At 39.0% G+C, this 12,276-nt stretch overlaps 1 pseudogene; it reads left to right on the top strand.

Moving 5' to 3' along the window:
• The first annotated feature begins 3,708 nt into the window (after positions 1-3,708).
• Positions 3,709-12,044, top strand: LOC124124612 (annotated as a pseudogene).
• The last annotated feature ends 232 nt before the right edge of the window (positions 12,045-12,276 follow it).

The following is a 12,276-nucleotide window of genomic DNA, read 5'->3' as shown; positions in this document are numbered from 1 at the left end:
TGGGGAACAGGGAAATAGTGAAAACCCTTAATATGTCAAAAAGGGATAAATCAGCCTTCACCCAAGTTCGCGCAGCCACGACAAAAGTAAGACAGCTCATAGACGATTCTAAAAAGGATTCATAGCAAATCTTCAGCAATTCTCTAAACAAAAAAATGCTAAAACAGTCAAAATACAAAATCCGGGGTAAGTATTAACCTTTAAAAAAATCCCAAGTTAGCCACTGCCCATACAGTCAAAGAAAAGGCCAACATTCTAGCTGAGCACTTCTCATCTGTCAGCAGCAACAGAAAAAAATGCTTATGTCTCAGATATTTAAACAGCCATTTGTATACAATATGTCATTTACAGTGATCATGCAATACAACATAGAAAAGGCACCGCACTTGGTCCTGACAAAACCAGTTATGAGATATTGGAAAAACTACCTGATCAAACCAAAAGCTAACTCACTGAATTGTACAACACGATATGATCCCAAAAGCATGGAAACACGCTGCAGTTTTTTTCCGCTTCTAAAGCAAGGGACTACCAAACTCTTATTGACCTATCTCACTCACTTTAACATGTGCAAAGAAAGCTTTGATACCCCGTCTCTCCAGTCAAATTAGAAAAATCCGCAAACATGTTGAAAATAGATGTCATAAAGACGTAAACATATTGCGGGCAATTTTATTCACATCTTGGGTACTCAACATCAAACGCGGTCTTGAGACGCCTGGGCATAATAAACTCTGCAATAAAAGAAACGAAAAACGGATATTTTTGGCTATAAAAGCAAAAATAACGGACCAAGAGGTGCAAAATGAAGAGGTGTAATTTTTTAAAATTTACCGGATCCAAATGATCACAACAAGAAAATCCAAACCATTAGTTGGGAAACATGTACGATTCGAAAAAACGCACCAAGCGCACAAACAAAAGAGCCATTGAGCTGCACGGTATTTAAGTGCAGGTTTTTTATCTGCGTCAATCGAACAGTGACAGTTCAACAACATTCCAAGATTAACAGAAGTGCAAAGAAACCACGTCACAGGCCGCTTGCAGGCAGGGGAATCCCAATCAGCTGTAGCTAGGGTTTTCAATGTAGAGCCCAGCACCATCATAAGGCTATGGGATGGGTTGCAACAGCACGGGTCAACACGTCATTGCCAAGGTCGGGACGACCAAGATCGCCACCTCCGACTGCGCCACCTACGTGAAAGGAAGACAACAGCCACCTCAACCGCATCACAACTGCCCAGACTGCGCAGAATCTCTGACCAGACTGAAACCGTATGCGCGTTCAAGAGCAACAGGCCTACGAGCAAGACGTCCTGTTCGACGCGTCATATTGAGGCGACAACATCGTCAAACACAACTGTATTGATGTCGTCAACACAGGGTATGGGCTCAAATGGGATGGAGAGATGTCTGGTTCAGCAACGAATCAAGATTTCTCCTCTGTCAAGGAGATGGAAGAGCACGGGTTTACAGGTGTCGGTGAGAACGTTACGTCGGAAACTGCGGACAGGAAGTGGACAGGTTTGGTCGGGGTAGCGTTATGATGCGAGCGGCTATCTCTCATCATGGCAGGACAGGTTTGGTCCAAACTTATGGCAATTTTACGGCTCAACGAGACATCATCGAAATTATCCTACCATATGTCCTCCCAATTGCAGCCAACGGCAACGATGTATTCCAGCAGGACAACCCTCGAGCGCATACAGCACGGATCACAAAAGCCTGTCCACACAACAACGTTGATGTTCTCCACTGGCCCTCCAGATTCCCAGTTTTGAACCCGATAGAGCACCTGTGGGATGAATAAGATAGACGGCTACGCCGACGTCAACCACAACCCAAGACGTTCCAGCAGTTGGATTTTGCGTTGCAGGCCGAGTGGGATACCATTCCCCAGGATGTGATTCACATACTCGTTTCTTCCATGAGCCGCTATATATTCCAACGGGGGACATAGGCGTTATTGATGGAAGATGACCCTCATTGAACTTTTCCTATGTACCGATAACTGAGATGACTGCAATCGCCAAGTGTTCTCTTCACAACATTTAGGCTCAATACCTTGTACGGTTCCTCGGTTCCTCGGTTCCTCGTATAAATGTACTTTCCTACCTCACACAAATCTGGCTTTGCGTTTCTTTTTTGAAGAGTATACAATACAAATCCCTAATACAAAGCCATAATACACTTGAAGCACTACAAGTAGAAACAGGAAAACTCCTATTGAAACGTAGAAGAGAGCAGGCAATGTTATCATTCTGGGGACGAACATCAAACCTTTTGGTGAAAATAGTATCGCAAGACAAAAACACCCAATGAAGCCCTAAAAGAAAGTACTCATGGAAATGAAAAAAACCCGTTTTGCTGGATTTAATAATCGACACAAAGCATTACGTAGATGCAAAAGCGAAATAACAAAACAACTGGAAAAGTCCTAGTCTGGATTTGCTAGTTTTACCTCCGTGCTCAATACAAAATGTACTTTACAGGAGGTAATTTGTAGGCACTTTCAACATTCAAAAACAAGTCCAAATTGACATGGCAGAAACAGGCTATAGGCATTATGCAAATTAGCCTGGAAAAAAAGTTATCAAAACAACAATTAAAATAACAGCTATGTTTATGTACATAATAATAATGACATGTAAGTTGTTGTTTGAGAAGAGAATATGTTACTTTCACGTTCTGATATTTTGACGATGATTCACTATCCAAATCACTAACCACTGACAAATCACATGCATGTGGGTTTCAAGCACCTGTTTTCACCTGTCGTCAAGGTGCCATAGGTCATGGACATTCACCTGGTTATGCTCAGTTTCACAATAGTCTGTTTTGTTCATATTTTTACATACTTTTACGTGTAAAAAGACATAAAAACCTTTCAAACGCTGTATTTGTGCCAAGGCCCAATTAGTACTAATTGAGTTGTTTGAATATTTATATATTTTGTATATTAACTGCATTTATTTAAAATCTGAGATCGAAAAAACAGGTTTTTTTTATTTTCATGAGTACTAAATCCCTCACTAAATCTATCTTGGATTTTTGCACGCGAACTCATACGACGTCAATTGCAAAGGGTGAGCTGCAAAGAGTATCACCTAATTATATTTTGGATTTGGTCAAGCAGGGTCCACATTTCAAGACAAGTTTCGGTGCTATACATGGTCATGACTATGGCACTCTGCCATATCTGTGTATTAATAACACTATTTGTTGGTTTAGGCCGCATTCAGCATGTAAACGCAAATAGGTATCATTTCCCTACCCACCTCCGTCAAGGAGGACATCTTCACAAAAAGTAAGTTGTGTTCAAATCGCAATATCTTTCCACAGCGTACGGTTCATAAGGAAATGACCCATTTTTATAAGGAAATATTATCGATTGATTCATTACAAACACCTCATATCAGATACTGTAACTGTCAGTTTCAACGCAACACTGTGGTGGCTATGCTTATGTTTTACCTTGTGACCGTAGCACTATATATGTGTGGTATGTATCGGCCTTAGTAAACACATCTTTATACGGTGCTTTAGTTGCTTTTTGCTTGTGCTTAAGGTACATTCGCAACTTTGATGTTTGTATCAACTGTTAATAAGTTCTGACTCTAATTATTTGTTTTGTGCACAGGTCTCTCCTCTGTGACAACTGAATACCCACATACTGTTACACGTGCTGGCTACGATGTTAACATAACCATGAACATAACGAATGCCAGGACCCCATATTACGTATCTCGGAAGGTTTCGGTAAATGAAACGTTGCCATTGATCGTGCCTCTGTCACACCGTGAAGGGGTACTCAACAGCAGTCACACCGTCTACACGACCAGGATCAGATACACAGGGGAAGTCCAACTGTCACAGACCGGACAGCTGAGGTTTACCATCTACAATGTTACTGTACAGGACGCTGGTTCTTACAACTGTCACTTTGGAGAGAAACAGATAATACCCGGATGTAGACAGATCCTCGTTGTATCACGTATGTATTACACGTGGTTAACAGAATAACATGTCAAGAAATGTATACATTGTAGGTATAAAGCTGCAGTGGCGTAATCAATAACAATCCTAAGCAAGTATCCTTGCAACGCCTATATTGTCAGTGACATCAGTAGTAGAGCCTTAGAGTCGTGTAGGAAACTTTAATATTAATTCAACTAAACGATAAGGAACAAAAGGATAGGAGTCTGACATTACTTTCTGCTATAACTATGAAGCACTGACAATTTCATGTGAAGACATTATCGATAATAATGAGTTTCGAATGCTATATTAATAAAATATCAAATCATTAAAGTTTTTTTTGGCAGTCGTTTGACAGTCCCAGCCCTGTTGTTTAATATGTAAACATAAGAAGATAAATGCGTATAAAACTGCAATACCGTAATTAATAAATAACATACAAAAATATAGCTGCAAAGAGTATATTGCTGGTATCATTAGCCGCCCAATAGTTTTACTGAAACTATTATATTACAGGGAAGCCGACCACACCTAACATCACAGGACTTGCCTCAACTGTATCAGGTGAGAATGTCACCCTGACATGCTCCTCCTCCTCTCGGAGTCTGCCCCCGGACCACCCGCCACTGAACATGACCTACACCTGGAAGAGGAACAGGACCATGCCAGGATCTGGTGATGGGTCTCACACAGGCGGAGATGTCCTGACAATAACACACATCAGCAGAGAGAACCAGGGATACATCTACATCTGCCAGGCTGTGGAGGAGGGGCTGGAGTCTGACTGGAGTCACGGACACGTACTGGATGTTCACTGTGAGTAAGAACTTACTTGTTTAAAGCATAAGAACGAAGTACATCTTATCTTTGCATCTGTGATTCTGAGCGACAGTTTTGTTGAAGCTCATCGTGCTGTGTATAAAGAACCAAGACGCCCTGAATTATTATCATCAAAGTATGTTGGCGGGTCGGATCGGAATTAGAGACACTAACGCCAAAATCAGTTATGCAAAGTCTCAGTTTCACAGGCGGATGCTACCGGTAGGACAGGTCATGCTTACCAATTTCGCGAACACTTGGTGACCTTGCTGATATTCAGCGGTCCATTCACATAATGTCCACAGCCATTGCCATATGCGCCAAGTGGAATCTATTTTGGCAGAACATCTAGGCTGGTTATTCTCTTGCATTGACAATTTATTAATGCAGTTTCAAAGGCAAAATCCAAAATACATGATCACTATAAAAATAGTGTTACGACACTGTAGCTTACCTGGATATGTTCGCAAGGGTTTAAAATATCAAAGAAGACTGACACTTACAAAAGTTTCTTTTATGTTCATTCTGTGCTATCTATTCCCAGTATTCACAGTATTCACACATATGTTACAGAAAAAATCTCATATGTAAATCACAGTATTCATACTGATGTTACAGAAAGAAATTACACGTGTATACAACATATCTTCCAAAAACAAACTACAGATGTTTTTCACAGTATTCACACATGTATGTTACAAAATATAACTGCACATGTACATGTCACTGTATTCACACATGTATGTTACACAATCAAACTTTACATATATATATATATCACAGTATTCACACACATATTACAAAACTAACTGCACGTGTATATCACAGTATCAACATAAATGTTACACAACTAACTGCACTTGAATATCTCAGTTTTCACACATGTATGTTACAAAATATAACTGCACATGTACATGTCACTGTATTCACACATGTATGTTACACAATCAAACTTTACATATATATATATATCACAGTATTCACACACATGTTACAAAACAAGCTGCACGTGTATATCACAGTATCAACATAAATGTTACACAACTAACTGCACTTGAACATCTCAGTTTTCACACATATGTCACAAAAACAAGCTGTACGTGTATATCACAGTATTCACACATATGTCACTAAAACAAGCTGCACGTGTGTATCACAGTATTCACACATATGTAACAAAAACAAGCTGCACGTGTATATCATAGTATCCACATATATCTAACAAAAACAAGCTGCACGTGCATATCACAGTATCCACATATATGTAACAAAAACAAGTTGCACGTGTATATCACAGTATCCACATATATGTAACAAAAACAAGCTCCACGTGTGTATCACAGTATCCATATATATGTGACAAAACAAGCTGCACGTGTATATCACAGTATCCACATATATGTAACAAAACAAGCTGCACGTGTATATCACAGTATCCACATATATGTAACAAAACAAGCTGCACCTGTGTATCACCGTATCCACATATATGTAACAAAACAAGCTGCACGTGTATATCACAGTATCCACATATATGTAACAAAAACAAGCTGCACGTGTATATCACAGTATTCACACATATGTTACAAAACAAGCTGCACGTGTATATCACAGTATCCACATATATGTGACAAAACAAGCTGCACGTGTATATCACAGTATCCTCATATATGTAACAAAAACAAGCTGCACATGTGTATCACAGTATCCACATATATGTAACAAAAACAAGCTGCACGTGTATATCATAGTATCCACATATATGTAACAAAAACAAGCTGCACGGGTATATCACAGTATTCACACATATGTTACAAAACAAGCTGCACGTTTATATCACAGTATCCACATATATGTAACAAAAACAATCTCCACATGTGTATCACAGTATACACACATATGTAACAAAAACAAGTTGCACGTGTATATGACAGTATTCACACATATGTCACAAAACAAGCTGCACGTGTATATCACAGTATCCACATATATGTAACAAAAACAAGCTGCACGTGTATATCACAGTATTCACACATATGTTACAAAACAAGCTGCACGTTTATATCACAGTATCCACATATATGTAACAAAAACAATCTCCACATGTGTATCACAGTATACACACATATGTAACAAAAACAAGCTGCACGTGTATATCACAGTATTCACACATATGTTGCAAAACAAGCTGCGCGTGTGTATCACAGTATCCACATATATGTAACAAAAACAAGCTGCACGTGTATATGACAGTATTCACACATATGTCACAAAACAAGCTGCACATGTATATCACAGTATCCACATATATGTCACAAAAACAAGCTCCACGTGTATTTCACAGTATTCACACATATGTTACAAAACAAGCTGCACGTGTATATCACAATATTTAAACATATGTTACAAAACAAGCTGCACGTGTATATCACAGTATTCACACCTATATCATAAAACACACTGCACATGTATTTCACAGTATCCCCACATATAAAACAAAACAAGCTGCACGTGTATATTACAGTATACACACATATGTTACAAAATAAGCTGCATGTGAATATCCCAGTATTCACATATGTATCACAAAACAAGTTGCACGTTTAAACCACAATATCCACACGTATGTTACAAAACAAGCTGCACATGTATAAAACAGTATACACACATATGTTAAAAAATAAGCTGCATGTGAATATCCCAGTATTCACACATGTGTCACAAAACAAGTTGCACGTTTATACCACAATATCCACACGTACATGTATGTTACAAAACAAGTGACACATTGAGTCTGAATGACCATAATATATTATACATTCCAGATGGACCTGACCAGATACAGTTTAACGGCGCTAGTGATAGACTTAAAGCAGAAGAAGGGAAACCTATCACGGTGAGATGTTCTGCTGACTGTAACCCCGCCTGCACTGTGCGAACTCATACGACGTCAATTGCAAAGGGCGAGCTGCAAAGAGTATCACCTAATTATATTTTGGATTTGGTCAAGCAGGGTCCACATTTCAAGACAAGTTTCGGTGCTATACATGGTCATGACTATGGCACTCTGCCATATCTGTGTATTAATAACACTATTTGTTGGTTTAGGCCGCATTCAGCATGTAAACGCAAATAGGTATCATTTCCCTACCCACCTCCGTCAAGGAGGACATCTTCACAAAAAGTAAGTTGTGTTCAAATCGCAATATCTTTCCACAGCGTACGGTTCATAAGGAAATGACCCATTTTTATAAGGAAATATTATCGATTGATTCATTACAAACACCTCATATCAGATACTGTAACTGTCAGTTTCAACGCAACACTGTGGTGGCTATGCTTATGTTTTACCTTGTGACCGTAGCACTATATATGTGTGGTATGTATCGGCCTTAGTAAACACATCTTTATACGGTGCTTTAGTTGCTTTTTGCTTGTGCTTAAGGTACATTCGCAACTTTGATGTTTGTATCAACTGTTAATAAGTTCTGACTCTAATTATTTGTTTTGTGCACAGGTCTCTCCTCCGTGACAACTGAATACCCACATACTGTTACACGTGCTGGCTACGATGTTAACATAACCATGAACGTAACGAATGCCAGGACCCCATATTACGTATCTCGGAAGGTTTCGGTAAATGAAACGTTGTTATTGATCGTGCCTCTGTCACACCGTGTAGGGGTACTCAACAGCAGTCACACCGGCTACACGACAAGGATCAGATACACAGGGGAAGTCCCACTGTCACAGACCGGACAGCTGAGGTTTACCATCTACAATGTTACTGTACATGACGCTGGTTCTTACAACTGTCACTTTGGAGAGAAACAGATAATACCCGGATGTAGACAGATCCTCGTTGTATCACGTATGTATTACACGGGGTTAACAGAATAACATGTCAAGAAATGTATACATTGTAGGTATAAAGCTGCAGTGGCGTAATTAATAACAATCCTAAGCAAGTATCCTTGCAACGCCTATATTATCAGTGACATCAGTAGTAGAGCCTTAGAGTCGTGTAGGAAACTTTAATATTAATTCAACTAAACGATAAGGAACAAAAGGATAGGAGTCTGACATTACTTTCTGCTATAACTATGAAGCACTGACAGTTTCATGTGAAGACATTATCGATAATAATGAGTTTCGAATGCTATATTATTAAAATATCAAATCATTAAAGTTTTTTTGGGCAGTCGTTTGACAGTCCCAGCCCTGTTGTTTAATATGTAAACATAAGAAGATAAATGCGTATAAAACTGCAATACCGTAATTAATAAATAACATACAAAAATATAGCTGCAAAGAGTATATTGCTGGTATCATTAGCCGCCCAATAGTTTTACTGAAACTATTATATTACAGGGAAGCCGACCACACCTAACATCACAGGACTTGCCTCGGCTGTATCAGATGGGAATGTCACCCTGACATGCTCCTCCTCCTCTCGGAGTCTGCCCCCGGACCACCCGCCACTGAACATGACCTACACCTGGAAGAGGAACAGGACCATGCCAGGATCTGGTGATGGGTCTCACACAGGCGGAGATGTCCTGACAATAACACACATCAGCAGAGAGAACCAGGGATACATCTACACCTGCCAGGCTGTGGAGGAGGAGCTGGAGTCTGACTGGAGTCACGGACACGTACTGGATGTTCACTGTGAGTAAGAACTTACTTGTTTAAAGCATAAGAACGAAGTACATCTTATCTTTGCATCTGTGATTCTGAGCGACAGTTTTGTTGAAGCTCATCGTGCTGTGTATAAAGAACCAAGACGCCCTGAATTATTATCATCAAAGTATGTTGGCGGGTCGGATCGGAATTAGAGACACTAACGCCAAAATCAGTTATGCAAAGTCTCAGTTTCACAGGCGGATGCTACCGGTAGGACAGGTCATGCTTACCAATTTCGCGAACACTTGGTGACCTTGCTGATTTTCAGCGGTCCATTCACATAATGTCCACAGCCATTGCCATATGCGCCAAGTGGAATCTATTTTGGCAGAACATCTAGGCTGGTTATTCTCTTGCATTGACAATTTATTAATGCAGTTTCAAAGGCAAAATCCAAAATACATGATCACTATAAAAATAGTGTTACGACACTGTAGCTTACCTGGATATGTTCGCAAGGGTTTAAAATATCAAAGAAGACTGACACTTACAAAAGTTTCTTTTATGTTCATTCTGTGCTATCTATTCCCAGTATTCACAGTATTCACACATATGTTACAGAAAAAATCTCATATGTAAATCACAGTATTCATACTGATGTTACAGAAAGAAATTACACGTGTATACCACATATCTTCCAAAAACAAACTACAGATGTTTAACACAGTATTCACACATGTATGTTACAAAATATAACTGCACATGTACATGTCACTGTATTCACACATGTATGTTACACAATCAAACTTTACATATATATATATATCACAGTATTCACACACATGTTACAAAACTAACTGCACGTGTATATCACAGTATCAACATATATGTTACACAACTAACTGCACTTGAATATCTCAGTATTCACACATATGTCACAAAAACAAGCTGTACGTGTATATCACAGTATTCACACATATGTCACAAAAACAAGCTGCACGTGTGTATCACAGTATCAACATATATGTAACAAAAACAAGCTGTACGTGTATATCATAGTATCCACATATATGTAACAAAAACAAGCTGCACGTGTATATCACAGTATCCACATATATGTAACGAAAACAAGCTGCACGTGTGTATCACAGTATCCACATATATGTAACGAAAACAAGCTGCACGTGTGTATCACAGTATCCACATATATGTTACAAAACAAGCTGCACGTGTATATCACAGTATCCACATATATGTAACAAAACAAGCTGCACGTGTATATCACAGTATCCACATATATGTAACAAAAACAAGCTACACATGTGTATCACAGTATCCACATATATGTAACAAAACAAGCTGCACGTGTATATCACAGTATCCACATATATGTAACAAAAACAAGCTGCACGTGTATATCACAGTATTCACACATATGTTACAAAACAAGCTGCACGTGTATATCACAGTATTCACACATATGTAACAAAAACAAGCTGCACATGTGTATCACAGTATCCACATATATGTAACAAAAACAAGCTGCACATGTGTATCACAGTATCCACATATATGTAACAAAACAAGCTGCACGTGTATATCACCGTATCCACATAAATGTAACAAAACAAGCTGCACGTGTATATCACAGTATCCACATATATGTAACAAAAACAAGCTGCACGTGTATATCACAGTATTCACACATATGTTACAAAACAAGCTGCACGTGTATATCACAGTATCCACATATATGTCACAAAAACAAGCTCCACGTGTATTTCACAGTATTCACACATATGTATCACAAAACAAGTTGCACGTTTAAACCACAATATCCACACGTATGTTACAAAACAAGCTGCACATGTATATCACAGTATTCACACCTATATCATAAAACACACTGCACGTGTATTTCACAGTATCCCCACATATCAAACAAAACAAGCTGCACGTGTATATAACAGTGTACACACATATGTTACAAAATAAGCTGCATGTGAATATCCCAGTATTCACATATGTATCACAAAACAAGTTGCACGTTTAAACCACAATATCCACACGTATGTTACAAAACAAGCTGCACATGTATATAACAGTATACACACATATGTTAAAAAATAAGCTGCATGTGAATATCCCAGTATTCACACATGTGTCACAAAGCAAGTTGCACGTTTATACCACAATATCCACACGTACATGTATGTTACAAAACAAGTGACACATTGAGTCTGAATGACCATAATATATTATACATTCCAGATGGACCTGACCAGATACAGTTTAACGGCGCTAGTGATAGACTTAAAGCAGAAGAAGGGAAACCTATCACGGTGAGATGTTCTGCTGACTGTAACCCCGCCTGCACTGTGACCTGGTTGGACACATCCAGACAGAGGGTGATCACGGGACAGAGGGAGGCTGTGTTGTATATACCAGCTGTTGACATATCTGTGTCTGGACAGTACACGTGTCACACCAACAACACACATGGGAATACATCACGGAACCTGACCCTGGAAGTTTTCTGTAAGACTCCTACAACATTAGGGACAGACTTTAGTAACAGAATCAGTGGCATGCAAGCATTTATTTGGATAAACAAAACATGATTGATAACATGTTCAGTCATTTCAGCTGCCGTAAACGCTGTTGTTGCGAAATTTCAGAGTAATTATTGAAACGAGTATGTCATAATGCATTATTTAAATTACCATGTGACACATAAATATTCAACCTTATTTCGTTGAAACATAGCTTATTCAGCATAAGGCTACCGATAAGCAGAACAAGAAAGGACACCACACCCAGCAAAACATGTGCAGATACAGAATAGCTCTGGTA

The sequence above is a fragment of the Haliotis rufescens genome, unplaced genomic scaffold (assembly GCF_023055435.1).
Source record: "Haliotis rufescens isolate VD_foot unplaced genomic scaffold, xgHalRufe1.0.p SCAF_18, whole genome shotgun sequence".
Classification (NCBI taxonomy): Eukaryota; Metazoa; Mollusca; class Gastropoda; order Lepetellida; family Haliotidae; genus Haliotis; species Haliotis rufescens.
The sequence above is the reverse complement of the archived record's forward strand: the minus strand, read 5'-3'. Positions and strand labels throughout refer to the sequence as shown.